Below are 12,363 nucleotides of genomic sequence, written 5' to 3' on the forward strand. Positions count from 1 at the left end.
TTAAAGGCTATAATGCCATGGCTTAGAAGGTAAATATCTAACTATGGCAGTTGATTGGTCTTTCTGTCTCCTCCAAACGCCACACTTTTCCCTTGTTTTGTTGAGCTGGCTCTGTTATACGTCTTTGTTCATGATTGTGTTACCATTACAGTCATTGGTATTCCACTTACATCTGCAACTAGGTTAGGAGCTTGTTGATAGCGATGACCATGTTGCTTATGTTTCATTAAGTCAAGTGTCTAATGGGCTTTCTGTGTCTAGAAAGTGTCAACTAATATTTGCTGGAATTTTATAGGCAGGGCAGTCAACATTTTACACCCTGAAAGCTCACAATAACATCTACAAGTGTGTACATTTCCCTTACGTCAAGTGATACACTTTGTTGGCCTGCTAAGATGACTCAGCAGATAAAACACTTACTGGGAAAGCCTAGTGCCATGAGTTAAAAGCTGGAATATCCACACGTAGGTGGAAGGAGAGAAAAGACTCACAAAGTTGTGCTCTCGTGTACACACCTCCTCAACACCATAATTCGTAGGCAAAGACAATAAATTAACCGATTTTCTCTCTCTCTCTCTCTCTCTCTCTCTCTCTCTCTCTCTCTCTCTCTCTCTTTCTCTCTCTCCCCCTTTCTCTCTCTCCCCCTTTCTCTCTCCCCCCCCCCCTCTCTCTCTCTCTCTCTCTCTCTCTCTCTCTCTCTGTGTTTGTGTGTGCGTGCGCGCACGCGCATGTGCGCACATGTGCGAGTGTGGAGGTGAGAAGAAATTTGCAGGATCAATCCTTGCTTTCTACCATATGGGTCCCAAGAATCTAGCTAGGCTTGGTAGGCTCATCAATAATGGCTTTTCCCCACTGAGCCTCTTGCTGGCCCAGAAATAATTTTTAAGAATACATTTTGTTCCTTTAGGCATTTCCAAAGTTTAGTATTGAATCTTTTGTAGGTGTAGGATATTTCAATACTGCTAAATACCCTAGCCTGTCTAAAATAGCAAATTTACTAAATAAATTAATTATAAAGATGACAATGTACATTAAAGCATGAAGCAACTTTGAGCCTACTGAGAAAGGGTAGAACTATATTAATAGTCACATTCATGATGTCTGAGTCTTATCTCAAAGATGTATTATAAACCAGTCTTAAATTTATATCTTCCATCAGGTTTGAAGAATTTGAAGTCTTCATTCAGAAGAAAACTACTCCAGACCTTTTAAAGCATAGTAAGTGAAACACAAAGATATGGAGCCTAAGAACACTCCAGAAAATCTAAATAAATCTTGGTGCCTATATTAACATTTAATGTTCAAAATGAGGAAGTAATTTCTCTCATTAAACTTCTTGGTGTGAAAGTTCAGTCTTTCATAAATGTTTAATGAGTTGTTATTTCCTACAATTTAGAAGTAGATGATTGAAACATTGTAACATATGTATATATGTTTGCTGTGCAGAGAAATGGAGTATGAGGGTACCTGTGACTTTGAGTGTACCTTGGAAAAAGTCAGGGCAAGAGAATTCCTAAATTTTAGAGAGGGAGAAGGATGTGGGGATAAACTCAAAGTCACCTGATGTAAATACCTCTTCATTCTTAATTCTTATAAGCATTGTTATTAGTGTTAATGACACCATGTAAATAATGAACTTAGCAGAGGAAAATCCTCCTTAGGTGCCTTCCTTGTACGAGCTCAATATAAACATCATGTAGACATTAACATGACTTTTACCTCTGAAGAAGGGAGATCTTAGGTGCTTAAGCACTTGAAATAAGTACATGAGAAAATTAAGCCTCCGAGCAAACCTCTCCCATTTCAATGGCCGTGCTCTTTCCTTATGTAATGCTGACTTGTACACGAAGGGATAGCTCTTTTGACTTTTGCTGTCTATAATTTAGGTAGCTCTTTGCATACTGACTCTGGCACTGTATCACATAGGAGCTTCCAATAACTGCCAGTCACATGGTGACAATTATGCTTGATTAAGCAGATCCAGTAAGTACTTGATCGACTTTTTCCCATAAATGCTGACATTCTGAAGCCAAAGGGAAAAGAACACTGGCCATTATCCTGTGCACTCTGGCCATCCCCCCTTGTACCTCTGGATAATACCAAGCTCTGGGCTTCTTAAGATCAGTGTCCCCAGATACTTAGAGTCATCCAGACCCCAGGGCTTTTTATCAAATGTGTCCTTAGGTAGTTTGAATTTTTGCAGTCTGTGACTCTTATAAACAGAAAAGTGATGATATATAAGATTTGAAGGGATATTTGGCAATGTATCATTTCTGCTATTGGTCATATTAACCTTGATAAGTGACTTTGAAGTTTTCACAATGTTCCAGAATCCTCTAGAATTACAGACAAAATAAGTGTATACATTTAAAAATGATTGTGATTGATTCCATTATGAGAACATAAATCTTGGCTATTGGCTAGCACATTGTTTAATCATCCACTGAAAAGGCAACTTTAACATTTTCTGGAAAGGTAACCCAAGGCTTATAGGTGTCAGGGTTATTCAACAAACTTGATACTCCCATCTTTCATCATGCTCTCATACTAGGTAGCAGAAGAAATTAGTCTAGTTTTATATGGCACTGTGGCCTAGATCCATATCATTCACAAATGACTCTCCTCAGAAAATGGCCCAGGGTTTCAGGTTCCTTCCTGAGCAAGCTCCGTGCTCCTTGTCTAGCCATAGCGGGTTCATCCTTAGCAAGATCCATGTTCCTTGTCTAGCTGTATAGGTGAAGGGGTATAAGGAGTCCATGAAAGAGTAAGGAAAACTATAAGAGCTGGGGAGAGGAGTCTCAGAAGAGATTTTTATGGTCCAGCCACGGCCTTTGGCCAGAACTCATCACATGGACTCAAATGACTGGAAGAGAGCTGAGGTATGCCCCGGAGCCTAATAAACACACTTTGGTGAACACAGATCATTTTCTCTGCCTCATAACTTACATGAGTGAGGCTCTCTAGAACAGGAAAAGCAAAAGCAAGCAAGCGTGAAAATCTTTGATCATAACAATTTTAATGGGTACCAAAGAATGTCATTATAGTTAATATAAGCCTGTGTACAGGATACATGAGCCCAGCCTCTTAGGCATGTTATTTCTGTTTTCCTCATGTACCGTTACGGTTCTTGAGAAAACTCCATTTGGAACCCTTGGTAAGGAATGCTTGAAAACAGCCATATTTTAGGTCTTATAACTTATTTATTGACTCAAGGCTGTGTTCTTACAAAGGCTAACATTTGGTTTAAATCTCTACTATTCTGTCTTAAAATGCTTAACAATTCTGAACCAAGACACCATGCTTTTTCTTTTGCACTGGCCAGGAGTCTAAATATTCTGAGTATCTCTCATTGTGTATACCCCACTTTCTGACTTGCATGTTTCATCAAGGACAAAAACTAATGCCTCAGTAATAAGTGCAGGATAAAATACTAGATGCATATCACATGCATCCACCCTTTATAGTTTAGTAGAGAAGCTTTGGGTGTGGACATATGTACTCAGAAGCATGTGTGTATTTGCCCATGTGCAAATGTGTATTTTTCAGGTCAAACTTTATTAAGAGCAATTTGTTTTAATTGCTAGTCACTGGGCTTCATTCCATTGTTTATTGTTAGCTACTCATGTGTAGACTTGGTTGATATCAGTAGCACAAACATTTGTTTCAGATAAATGGCGTTTCAGTTGGATAGATTTTAATTAAGCAACCTTTATTGTACAAGTGGTTGCTTTTGAAACTATGAGAAAAACTACTTTAATTCTTTACTTCTGTTATCCAGAATTGGAGGTTGTTCAACATTATCTACTATGACCTTGAATAAGATTTTGTCTGTGAGTTTCCAAAATATTTGCATATAAAAATAAGGAGTAAGTAATGTTTCTATTGTAATACGTTAGGCTTTTCTTCTGCCAATGTCTCTGCATAGGTGTGTGTGTGTGTGTGTGTGTGTGTGTGTGTGTGTGTGTGTGTGTGTGTACCAGAGGTCCATGTCTGGTGACTTTTTTTCTGTTGCTCCTTAGTGAGCTTCCTGGATTCACCATCTTCAGCCCCGAGTGCTGGGTTCCAGATGTGGGCCATGTTGGCCTTTTATGTAGGTTATGGGAATCTGAATTCAGGTCCTCATGCTGGCTCTGTCATCTCCCCAGACCTCTTCCTCTGCTTCTTATACTGACAATTATGATTGTATTTAGGGATCCATACAATCAAGCCTGATATTCTTTTCTCAAGATCCTTAAATACATTTTCAGGGACCCTTTACTCACAAAAAGCAGTACAAGAAGGATTCCTTGATTTAATGTCTTTGCCCTTTGGAGCAATATTTCAGTCTACTACATTTGCTCCACCTACTGTTCATTATTGACCAAACAGGGAGATACTAGATGATATATAATAGTACATTTTTTTTCCCTCATGGTCACTGACACAGGAGTAATTTGTGCTGGAGAATTATACACTTAGCAACATCATGAAGGAAATTCTGCTGAAGTAGTTGGCTTTGGCATCTGCTAGGATCCAGTCATCACACTGACACTGACCTACACAAATGTTAATTGTCTAGCCCAGAGCAAGGTTAGTATGTAGTTGATTGTTCCCATCTTGAGAATTTATTTTGGTCTCCCTGTGGCCCTGTATTTTCAATTGTATTTACTTGTTACTCATATGGGATAGAAACACCTCCTGGTAGATTCATTTTGGCGTATTTCATCTACAAGTATATCAAGAGGATGGAAAAATGACCAACTAGGCTATGATAAGCTCTGTATCAATCAAAGACAAAAGTTCTAGAATGATTTCAGTAAGTATCATTTGGAAACACACTTCTTAATAAATAGAAAGAATGTGTCCTTACCCTTCTCTAGATAGAAACTGCTAAACTGCTAGGAACCTTGCTGCTAATCAAGGAGGAATCTTCAATTTCATTTTATTTATTTTATATTTGATTGCTGAGTAAGACTATTGTAACCATGAACGAGAATAACTCCTCCTTCAGTGTATTTTTAATTAATCTCCTACTATGTGGCAGAGATTGTGTACAACATCCTATTTAATACAGTTTCTATCTTTGCCCTTATGTTTATGATTTTCTATGGAATTTGCAATTTACTCAAAATAGCAAAAATCTCTGCATAATAATTTAAAACAACCAAAGTCACAGAAAAGGACAGTTCAGTTAGGAGAGGGTAGGATAAGGCAAAACAAGAATACTCAAAATCACATAAATGTCCTCTAGCTCTTTCATGTTCAGAGGGCTAATGTACTGTAACAATTCATCAGTCATTCTAATAGTCTTTTAACTTCTGTCAGAAAGCCTACTAAATGCTAACATCTTAAATGCTTAATATTCAAAATGTATTTTCATTAATCATGCAAATTATCTGGGCATCCATATTTTGAAATAAATTCCTTCAAAATTTAAAGTCCTGAGGCTTTGTATGTGAGAAACCCATGTTAGTGAGTGATACTGTATAACAATTTAACTTTGAATTAAAGCATTTTAGATACAAAAAGTTGCTAATATAATCCTAGTTTGCATCTGATATCAATTTTATATAAAGTCTAAAAATGCTATTAATGTCAGATATTTCTGATTCCGTAATAATCAGCTAAAGTATGCACTTGTGTCATTCTGTTTTAGTGCATAGTTGGTGGGTGGACATTAATGTTGGTAGATCTCTCTTGTTCTAATAGAAATGACCCCATATTTCATATCAAGGAACTGTGGGTGTGGTTATTACTAACAGGGTGTTCCTTCTAGATTTGCCTGAGCAGCTTTGTGATGATATCTTATATCCTGCCAGTTGCCCTAGTTTCTTGGCTTCTTGCAAAAAGAATTACAGATGTGGGCCTCTGAAACAGATAAGGTGTTGAAAATGTACAGGACCTATGTTTTGGTGGTATAAGTGGAAAAGTTTTATCTTTCTCCTTTTGGTTACTGGAGTTCCTTGACTGTCAAAAGAGATGGAGGCTGGGAGTGAAATAGAAGTAAATGACCTGAGACCATTTAAATGTAGTTATACAAGAGGCACAGAGCATTGCTCATTGGATTCATGAGTGACCCAAATAACTGGCAGTCATGAGGGATAAAGGATGAATGCAGCACTCTAACTCCCTACAGAAAAGAGATGGCACAGTCAAATAAGGATCATTTAAGGGATCTCATTGATAAGGAAACTAATTATATAAGCAGAATTGAGAGTAGAAGAACAAAAAAAAGAAAAAGAAAAAAACAAAAAAACTTAGAGCAAAAATCCTAAAGTCTAGCAGATAGTGTGTGAAAGAAAGCCTTAAGAGTTGAGGGAAAGGAGACGTTATTAGACTCTAAAAAGAATCCTGTGTAAAGATACCTGGCAAAAACTCACGAGTGACTTTTTATTAAGGAGAACAGCTAGCACAAGGTAATTTTATGGGTAGAACTGATTTTATTGCGTCCACATTCCCCTCTGTCCCACCAGTCTCCTGATGGAGCTACCCATTCTCTGAGCCCAGGAGGTACCGCAAGTGTACAGACCCAGGACAGAGGCCACAAAGATGAGCTCTGAGTGGATAATGGAGCTTCTTTACCTGAGGCTCCCCATGTTCGGAAATCTGCCAATGTTTGATATTCTAGAACATATTTCTTTAGGTTCTCTGGGCATCCATGTTGAGATTCAGAGTCCTGGATGAAGTAAAGTGGATAGAGAAGCATCTGCTTTGGTATGAATGTCACTTCCCTGGTTATGGCACTGAAATTCACAGCTACTTTTTGAATGGTTTTCCTTTGCTTAACTCTTTTTGTTTAAACCACAGTCTATATTCCCCCGGGTTTCTTTTATGGCTATTTTGTTATTATCTTACCAAACTTTCAAGCAGTGTTTCTGCTTTCTCAGTGCACTTAATGAACTTCCTTTATCTCTAATTAATCATACTTATTTAAAAACATAGACAAGCATGAGCCAGACAGTTCACTGTTATTTTCTATCAGTTATTTTGTTGGGCATAATAGTGTGACCAAAATGTCTATAGTTTGTATTGCTGGAGCAAACATTAAGATTTCACTTTGGTATGTGATTTGCCTTCTAATTATAGTCTCTAGTAAAGTTCTTAAATATTACTTCCTGAATCTTGGATTCTAAGGTACAATAAAAATTCAAAGGGGGATATGTTTGTTTGTGTAGAGAGAAGCAGATTTTTTCCCAGGGCATTTTCAGTGACTGCTTCCGGAAGACATGAGTAAAGGTTTGAAGAATAAACAGTTGCAGAAAAACAAGTTAGTGCTCTGTGTAAGTCCCTGTAGCCTCTGGGTACGAGCTCTTATGTATCTCCTTTTGTTGAGTTCTCTGTATTTTTATGAATATGCATACAGGGAAAAAACCTCCCATCTGCTTTCTTTTAGCTGATTCTATCACATTTTGAGTTGTGCATCATTACTGAGCTTCAGAGAAAGATGATCATTTACATTACATATGGATATAAAAGAAAGATCGAGTTGATGAATTGCAAACAAGTATAATTTATATGGACAAAGTATGCCAGAAGTGCTTTTCACCCCATTTTCCTCTGCAAATGGCATGGTTCCTGCCCATTTTGTTGGCCTGGTGCCCAAGAACTGAACGAGAAAATGATCCTCTTAGCCTGTGCATCACAAGTCCACTCCTGCCGTATGAGGAAACAGTATTTTGCTCTTAGGCTCACTTGGGATCCCAGAAGGTCAAAAGGCATCACTGAATATACTAAAGCCATTTTTTTTCATTATGGTTTTAAAATTTTTAAATATAGCACAAACCAAAACTAAGTGCTGGAAATGGAAATGTGAGGGGTTTTCATGATGCAGATGTAGAAGGGGAGTAGTGGAAATCACATATACATTCCTTGTAACCTGGTAGCACTTTGATTTCCCATGACAATCTTCTCCCTAGATGTGTATAAGCTTTGTGTAAATGTTAATATGTACATCTAGGGTGTCTTCTAAGGGCTTCTCTGTTGCCTGTAGCCCAGTCAGCTGAGGCGCTGTAATTTATGAGAAACCAAGGTCCATGGCAATCACAATCCCAATTTTAATTTTTCCATTCATTAAACAATCATTTATATATTTAATAATTAATTACTAAAATAATTACTCATGCCATGTGTTGAAAGTATAGAGCTAAGGCTAAGTGCAGTATAGTCTCTCTCTGAACTGATCAGGTGCAAACAAAAAAATGATGTGCCAGGAAAAACTCACTGAGCCTAGTTCTCTACAACCAGCTGACCCTCCCTCATTACTTCTGGCCAGCACAGTTTTTCAGTAGACCCCAGGCCATTTATGTTTGAAGACTTTCAAGATACTCTAAGTACATACCTGGATGATCATAGAATGAGTACTGCTTCCCTCTTATAGCTATGCTAGGTAGGGAAAAATGAAGTTGTGGATATAAAAACCATAGTGACTTTTATACAAACACTACATGTACTGTGTAGAGGGCCTCGTATAAATATACTGTAATTTTTATCATTTTTAGATGAAAAAGAATCACTTTTTGGTGATAAATGCCTGGGTAGAGTCCTACATTTCTCAAAAGCAGATGGTTCAATCTCATAACCGTTAGTCTGTAGGTCTGCATACATAGAAAGTACTCAGAGGAATGCAGTTGTAAAATGAAAGTAGAACAAAGTCGGAGTGAATTCTATTTTATTCCTCCTGCTAAAACACCTCTTCAAAGTTAGAAACTGCTATTATTTTTACCCTCTACTTAGATTCTAATCACTTATCTATGAGCCTTCTCATAAATTTAGCAGGGTTTCTCACTTTATCAAGAGTATTGGAAACCTTAATGCTAATTAGTTATGAAGTCTTTTGGTGGCAGTATGGAGTAGTACATGTGTGTAAGCTGAGGGAATGTCTCAAAGTTTCTACATATATTTTTCTCAGAACTTACGCTTACAGCGGAAATTTCTCAACATTAAATGTCATCAATTTTGCCACACTCAGGAAGTTGCAAGACACGTGGCTATAAACTCAGTGAAATGAAACTAGTCTGAAACCAAATAGTCAGCTACTGATCATTTTCTTTAAAAATTTTTAATCTATCCCCCTTGGCAATATGATTAAAAAAAACCCAAAAAGCTGCTAGTAACATTTTCAATTGAAGATGATATTCGGACTTAAAAATATCAGTTATAGAATAAATGGAAAACCAGAACTAAAGTGTTCTTAATTTTGTATTTATCAAAAAACCAAACCAAACTAAACCAACAAAAAAACTAAACTGCATTTGATGATGCAGTGTGGAGGGGCTACCCACCAGCCCCACATTTCCCCAGAGTGCTCTTGAGTAGGAGCAGTAGGGAATATTAGGTAGAAGGATATAGAGGGGGGAGATAAAGATTAAAAAATACAGGAGAGCCTCGAGAGGGCCTAGAACCTATTCCAATGGGCCCCGACTGTCTCTGCCCTAGGGTATATAAAGGAATGCCAAGGGGTAGAGCAAAAGACCTCCCCAGAGTACAGCCAAGTGCAGACCATCTCAGACACCTGCACTCAGGTCCTGGGTCCAATCATACTCTCTATGCAGATGTGCTGGGTAAAGCCACTAGGAACCTGAAAGTGGTCTTCCACAGTGCAGGACTGTAATTTCAGCTACTCATGAGGCTGAGGTAAGCAGATCAAAAAATTAAAGCCACTCTGGACAATCTAGTGTACCTTATAAATAAATAAATAAATAGCTGGGTGGTGGTGGTACATCCCAACACTGGGGAGGCAGAGGCAGGCGGATCTCTGTGATTTCAAGGCTAGCCTGGTCTACAGAGTGAAATCCAGGACAGGCACCAAATCTACACAGAGAAACCCTGTCTTGAAAAACAATAATAATAATAATAGATAGAAGTGAGTGATTAGTTCTTGCCTTACATGTACATGGTACAGGATTCAATTCCATGTATTGAAGATTGTTTTATATTAGAAAATTTGGTGGAGCTGAAATTTCTCTAACGTTATTGACTGTCATAGCTAAATCTACAAATATAGGAAACCTCTGGGATTAGGTAATCCCTGCACACAAGAAAGGTTTTACAACTGTATAAAACTACCTGTACACAATTAGTTCCAACAGGTGGATTCTGCTGTCTTTCTAGTGCACATTGTTTGGTCCAAAAGACCTTTATTTACCAAGTCTAAATAATGCATGTGATTGGGCATCTTGCCAGGTTTAAACCTACAGAGCCAATAAGAATGTCCTGTAAATATTAGCCTCGTGGCTTTCTATCTCCTCATCTGCTTTTAAAGAACTCAGACTCAAACTTCCTTCTAGAAACAAAGCAGAAGCTACAGTTCCCTTAGCCCACCGCCTTTTGGTGATCTCTTGCTTTTCTGCTTCTTTCCATTCAGTGATCCACATATGATCAACAGGCAGATTGATAGGTGAGATTAATAGGTGTTTGTCTGACCTCCTTTGCATTGAGCAGACGGATGCTCTAAGTCCAGGGACTTCGTATTGAAGAAATGCAGCAGCATCTTGGATAGGGACATGTTTCTGTAGAACTGTCCTCATCAGGACAGGTCTCCATGTTCAGTCCTTTCTCCTGGCTTCTTTAGCTTCTTGTTTTTCTCCTTCTCTCTGGTCCCTTTTGTAAGAGCCCAGACTTTTCTTCACTATTGTCTCCTTAAAGGCTACTTTCAAAAGGATGCTCTTAAATCCTCAACTGGTAGGAAAGTTTCATTTTCAAGGGATAGAAATTGTGAAAGAGTTTAACTCAGTAGGAGATTGGCATTGTTTTATTATTAGTTGGTTTCACAGTTATTTTCCAATCTAGAGTTTCCTTGCATCGCCATAAAAATGTTACACTCTCTTGAACAAACTGAGAGAACAGGGTTAGGACAGTTCAAAAGAAAAGCTGAGGTCAGTCTCTGTGCTGTATCCCAAACCAGTTTCTAGACTAATCTACTAAGAGTGGTAACCACAGTGAGGGAAAGCATACTTTACTGAGGAGGAAATCAACGTAACGGTGTGCGTCACACCTGCTATGACACTGCTTGTGAGATTAGATCTGTTAACAAGTCTAGAACTACTGTGCTGTCCTCAGCATTCGGAATAACATTTTATCTTGCCTGGCCTTTCTCTATTACCTTTTATTTCTTATTTTTTAAGATTTGTTTTGATTATTTTAATCATGCATTTGTGCATGTCTGGGTTGAGAAATGTTCATAGGGATGAAGTTACATGCAGAAGCTGGAGGAGCTGGATCCCTCTGGATCTTAAGTCTCAGGTGGTTGTGCACTTCTGGGTACTGGTGCTGGGAATTAAACTCAGTTTCTCTGAAAGAGCAGTCTGTGCTCTAAACACACAAGCCAACCATCCAGGCATCTTATTTTAGTTTTTTTTTTTGTGTGTGTATGTGTGTATGTATGTATAACTGTATGAGCACATGTGTGTGAGATTGTTCATGGGGGCCAGAATAGGGTATCTGGTCCCTTGGAGCTGGAGTTACAAATGTTTGTGAGCCACTCACTTGGTTGCTGGGATCTAATCCCCAGATCTCATGAGTGAGGAGCAAGTGCTCTTAAACATTGAGCCATTTGTCCAACTCCACATTGTCTTCACAAACGTTTTGATAATTTGGAGGCATTCACCTGTAGGTTGGTAAGAGTGACTTAACTGGAAAGGTACAGTTGTACATTGGAAATAATCACCATACTCAATAAACACTAGCAACTGTTTCCTAAGTGTTCCTCCTCAGCCAGATTTTACTACACCCTGGGTAGTTAAAAGCCTAGGCAAATAAAATCTATCAGGAGGAGATCAGTCTTGTGTAAAGTCAGCTATCAGGTAAAGAAATAGAGGATTTCTGTAACCAACTATGTATAAGGGGGCCTTGAACACACAAAGAATAAAGCACAGAAGGGGTTCACAAAATTATAGCATAGCAAGCCACTCTTTTGTGGTAGTTTGAGGACAGAATAGAGGGAGGATTCAGCTGAAAAACCATCAGGAAAGGCATTGAAAATATACCCAACACATGGAGAGTCATGGAAGGAATAGAGGATTTGGAAGACTACAAGTAGGTTATGCACTGCAAGGTAAGGTCAGAGAGATGACTCACAAGGTGGGTTCAAAGCCCTCTGCAAAGAACTTTCATGTGTTTACATGTTATACTCAAGTTAATGAGAAGCCATCAAATGTTTTAAGCAAGGAGAATGATTTTATTTGAGTCGTGAAGATTTTTCTAGAGACTATGTGGGGATGGATTTGAAGATGGGATATCTATTGGAAAGACATTGCAACATTCCACACAAGAGTCCGAAATGTGACAGCAGTCCTGGGAATGGATGAGATGTTATAAATATTACAAGAATTTAAGAGGTAGGATTCACATTTGTGAATTTGTCTGAGGAAGATAAGAGCAGATCAA

At 38.3% G+C, this 12,363-nt stretch overlaps 1 long non-coding RNA gene across 1 annotated transcript in view; it reads left to right on the plus strand.

The window, feature by feature from the left end:
• The window catches only part of LOC128112172 (uncharacterized), a 168,060-nt gene that overhangs the window by 70,131 nt on the left and 85,566 nt on the right, over nt 1–12,363 (plus strand). Inside the window, exon 2 of the long non-coding RNA XR_008218867.1 lies at nt 1,160–1,218. This is a non-coding gene — a long non-coding RNA (uncharacterized LOC128112172). The remainder of the gene's footprint in view (nt 1–1,159; nt 1,219–12,363) is intronic.

This window comes from Peromyscus californicus, unplaced genomic scaffold (genome assembly GCF_007827085.1).
Source record: "Peromyscus californicus insignis strain IS unplaced genomic scaffold, ASM782708v3 Scaffold_16__1_contigs__length_79575227, whole genome shotgun sequence".
In the NCBI taxonomy this organism is placed as follows: Eukaryota; Metazoa; Chordata; class Mammalia; order Rodentia; family Cricetidae; genus Peromyscus; species Peromyscus californicus.